Here is a 5,179-nt window from a genome sequence, read left to right as displayed (position 1 = left end):
AGAGGCCAGCCTGAGAAACTGAACTTGGGCCTGCTACTTAAATCCCACTGGGGCAAGGAAGGTACTGAATACTGAGGTTATGAGAAATGACTGTGAAATCAACCAATGAACTTTGTACACTTAAAGCAAGTATGGGGCGCAGAAACAGACTAATCACTGCATAATTCGCATAACTTATTTACCGACCATAAAAAAAAGTTCAGCAGTTTGTGAAATTTCACCACATAGACCCAAGTGTCCTGACAGGGCAAGCAGCGATTTGACAGCTCGATCTTGCTTCTTCGTGTCAGCCCACGTGCCAAAAATCTTTCGTTCAGACAGAGGGTAAGCATTCAAGCGTAGTAAGGCTGCTTCAAGGTCTTTTCACCCACTAGTATACCTTGGTCAAAAACTATGCAAATGATCAATTGTCTCTGTACAGCCTTACACAGAAGGCAGTCTGGGCTGTCCTCGCGTCCGATTGTGTGCAGATACTTTCAGGTCAATGCTACTTTAAGCCGCAGCCCGTGTAACAAGGTTTCATTGACTTCTGTGAAGTTGAGGGGCATGAGCGAGCCAGAACCTTTGCTCGGGATCAGTCCTGGGGAGCTATTCCTGTCAATTTTGTGGGTCAGACCAATGCAAGGCAGCAGCTTGTGCACGGGCTCTGTAGAGCATTTCATTGCTATCTTGTCTTATGATGTGTGTAGCCAAAACAGTGTATATCCTTTAGCCGGCACAAGGCAGCATTTCCTTCACAGAAAATTAGTTCTATAATTGTAGTTACACTAGCTAGTTTCTAATAATTTTTTTCAAACAAAGAGCACGACTACAAAGTGTAACAAAGGGAAGGGACAGCAACGACTTCCAGCTAGTGCCTTGTTTGAAATGTATGACCCATATAAATACCATGCGCTTTATAACATCAACATAGCAAAAACAGCACGACGCCATGCTGCAACTTTTCTGCTACGACCCCCATGAGCACTGCCAGCTTTCATGTCCGCAACCTCGTTAAACTCAGTTTCCCCTTGAGAACATGATTTTAGCGCTAAAAACGACAGACACACTTTACTGGTGCTTGCATCTGTCAAACACCAGCAAACATCAGTTAATTTGAAATGATACGGGGTAAACTTGGAAGCTGGCACAACTAGGTGGGATGGGAGTGGCAACAAAAATCTGTGCACAATACAGCCCTGTTGTGGCATTTTTCAGCACGGCGACAGTTGTCACACTGCCCTTGTTAACCTATATTCGAATCTCCTGACACTATGAAGAGATTTGTTGCATTGGTGGCACACTGGAATTACCACTGTGTTGAACCATGGAGCCTGCCAGTTGCCATTCGAGTATGCGAGTCTGCCGATGGAAATTTTTTCTGGCGACTGTTGCACTGCCCTGCAGTGCTTCATGAATTATTTCCTGCTGGCACAGCCATTCCATTCCACGCAGACAATCAAAATGCGCACAGGCCGCATGCAACAGGCATGTGTTTGTGTTGTGTGGGAAGCAGGTTTGCCAACGGGTACCAGTCGGCTGCGCAGTAGCACCCAACGGAGGCAAAAGCAATGCTTTCTCATGTTTCTCTGATGGTGCTTTTCAATGGCTTCAACTTTGCATTGCATTAAACAACGAGACAGAGAAATATTTTATGGATTTGCGAGCAGAAGGATGTTGGGGCTTCCACCCCATGAGAGCCGTTCTTAGTCCAAGTGCACTGAAACCCACAAGCGCCGTCAAAGTCGCCCACACCGGACTTTCACTACCCCCTTCACCATCATTACAGTTACATCTGGATTTTTTGAATTATTAGTAACGATTAATTATTAACCGTGACTCTACATGGCTAGTCAGTGAGTGGAAGTGGTTTGGTTTGTTGGGTCAAAATCAGAACAGACTGCTTTCACTATATGTTGTGAAGTGGGCGTGACAGTGGGCTCGTCAGTGAGCAGAAGTGGTTTTGCCAGTTGGGTAAAAATCAAGCATAACTGCGTTGAGGGGCAGACGAAGAGTGTGGAGCACGTCAGACATACTTTTAGCCTGTGCGATCAGTGTACGTGCTTTGTGCCATTGAGAAATTTAGCAGGTATATCCCATGTATTGTTCTTTACAAGTTTGTCCGACATAAGCGTTAAATCATTCATTCTTTTTAAAAGCAACACGAAGCCAGAAGGTGAGAAAGAAAAAGGTATGCTAGTAATACTAAAGGAAATTCAGGTTATTAGCAATGGTTCAGAACGACATGCAAACAATCTTTGCTAGCATGCACAGTAGCTGACGAAATACTGCAGGGTAACAGTAGCACATGCACACGTGATTACAAAGAGGGTTATGGCATGTACAGGTAAGTGTGTAAGGTTGATTTAGTGCTAATATGCTGCGTGCACACGTAAATAAAAATACCCTGCAAAAAAGATGAACAAGGCAACTGAGGTTAGAGCAAATAGAAACAACAACTACGCAGAGTCACCTAGACGGTGTGCTTAGAATATAGATATAACAGTTCAACACAGCACGTAGCATCTGTTATTGCTGAAGCCACTGACGCATCACCTAGCCTGTCATAAATGGGCACGATCACGTACGTTTGGCGACATCGTAAATTTTGGAGCACACGAACACAACACACACGGAAAATGCCACAGTAACTCACGACAGATATCCGGCGCATTTTTTGGCCACGCTTGTAACGACAGGGATCACGGCAAGTTGAAGCGAACGAACGAAAACTCGCTGTCACTGCGACGCACCATTGCTAGCTGATGGGGCTCTAGATTATTCACGTATACACTCCTGCAGCGACACGAATCTGGACACTTGCAAGTCGAGTACGGAGCAGTATCAAAGTATTTGCCTCGCGTTGTGATACCGACACAACACCGTGTATAACAATGGCTGTGATGATAGCATCGATGACTGCGGCGCCAGCAGCTTCACACAAACAAACCTCTGGAAAACTATGACGTACCACACACATCGGTCACGTTTTGAAGGCAACACGGTGCTTCGTACTTTACAGCACATTTTGGGGCAACATTTCGTTCTGATACGTACGTATTTGATATAAAAACATTACGCTCTGCGCAAGCGCTGACCAGCACTTCGCGTTGCTGCCACGAATAGTCATCGGACTTTGAAGACTGTGAATTACTGCAGAAGATACAAGCGCGGTGACACAGGCTTGGAGCTGAACACCTCATATGAAACGAAAACACAGCGCAGCACCGCACCACTCGTGAGCGACTCCACACAACGCCGACGCTTGTAACATTCTTGCTTGCCTCGGCACCGCGCGAAGCCGGCCTCTTCTCCATGCCGCTCGTCCGTAGGTCATCCGTAAAACCCGTGGTAAATCTATAAAAAGTGCTTTGTTTACACAACTTCTTCTACGCGAGTGTCAAAAACAATAACAAACTCGAGTTTCGCAGAGAAAAATATAATGCAAACATCTACAAAGCATGTCTATGACGTCACGGTAACTAGGTGACGTCATATTAAAAGACAATAAACTCAGGCTAAAAATAAATCTTGATACTGTAATATTAGTGTGTCACTGCCAAAAATATATGCAATACTATTAAAATAATTCCAATGTAATGCGATTACGCAATTTTTTTGTTGACGTACGTCACTTCCGTGGGGCGCAGCAGCCAGTTCGGGGGGAATCGGCTCGGAAGCCCCGGGTTGCAGCAGACGCAGCCAATATTTATTGCCCAGGCGAATGACGTCAGACCACGTCAGTGAAGAAAACACGAAGAACACAAACAAATGTCCGAACCCTGTTACACCTAGCCAAGTTTTGGCCAAGTTTTGGCTCTGTAGCCAAGTTTTGAAGCCATCTACAAAAAGGAACTTGGGTACTTAAACACGTTATTAGCGCCATGATGACTCAGCGGATGCGCTTCGGAAATTTTTCTGTCTTTTGTTCAGTACGTGACGCCGTCTGACGTCATTATATTTTTCCCTTTATATTGCCTGGGGCAATAAAGAGTGCTCAGTTGTTAGTTAGCCTACATGTCTTTGTATTCTATTCTTTTTTTTTTTTTTTGCTTGTCTAGCTCCGTATTTTTTTCGCCATAATCCGCATTAAATGATCCGGAAGATAGGTACTTCCTATGGTTGCTGAATGGTTTTGAAGCGTGCATTGGATCAACCGCGTCCGCCGTTAGAGGTCGTTAATTGCCTCGTTTCAAGAAGTCAGGCCTGAATGAAATACCAGTTTGCATCCGCTATAAAACTTTTTCATAGAGTTTTACCTCAACTCACTTGTGTGAAATTGAACTGCCCGACTGATCGGGCGAGCCGGCCAGCGCGCGATCAAGCAAGGCATGCCCTGAGTTCCCGGCTTAGGAAGGGGAATCTTGATGCTTCTTGCTAAAGCTAAGAAGCACTTGCACGTGCATGTGTAGTGTATCTGCGTGTGCCTCTGCATCTGCACGTGCATGTGCAGGTGTATCTGCACGTGCCATGTGTTGGTAGGAAGCAGTTCTTGCCCTTCTTCGCACCATGTGTACGATACCCGGTGGCCCTACAACTATGTGAAGTGAGCGACCGGTATATTCCTCCGTGACCGATTCCCGGCATTGGAACATATACACTTCATACGTGGGTGCTGGCCTGGAGTGATTTTCAGAACAGACGACACCACCTTTTTTCCCCAACTTATCTGGGAACAGTATTAAAAGTTCGGAAGAGTTCCTATATCTTCTGCTTTATAAAAAACGAAGCGACAAGGTCCGTCCACGTTCAAAATTTTTCACAACACAACGCTTTAAGCTGCGTGTTTTTGCTGACGTCAGAGGGAATATATGTGTCAAAACTTTAGCTCTACCCTGGCATGACTACAAAATGTGGCAGCCCCGGAAAAATGTGGCGTTCCTAAGTTTCTAATGAACTTCTGCCCCCGATTTTATAGTAGTGTTCAGCCTAAAACAAACTTCGAGCGAGCGGGATAGAAATTGGTTTCGCTAACGGCAGAGCTTGCTATTTCAGATGTGGGTACAACTGGATAGCGAAGCTAAAAGCGAGAAAGAAAGAAAAAATGGCGGAGGAATATCATTATGCGAGGAGTAAAAAGGCAGAGAAAGAAATTAAAAAGCAAAAACTAGGGGTGGAAAAAAGGAGGAGGAGGCTACTGTACAAAACAAAGACATCATACACAGCACAACGACGATAGAGTACTTGGATCCAGTCCGGC

Source organism: Haemaphysalis longicornis, unplaced genomic scaffold (genome assembly GCF_048455015.1).
Source record: "Haemaphysalis longicornis isolate Haplotype H1 unplaced genomic scaffold, Haemaphysalis longicornis Haplotype H1 scaffold_6, whole genome shotgun sequence".
Taxonomy (NCBI): domain Eukaryota; kingdom Metazoa; phylum Arthropoda; class Arachnida; order Ixodida; family Ixodidae; genus Haemaphysalis; species Haemaphysalis longicornis.
The sequence above is the reverse complement of the archived record's forward strand: the minus strand, read 5'-3'. Positions refer to the sequence as shown.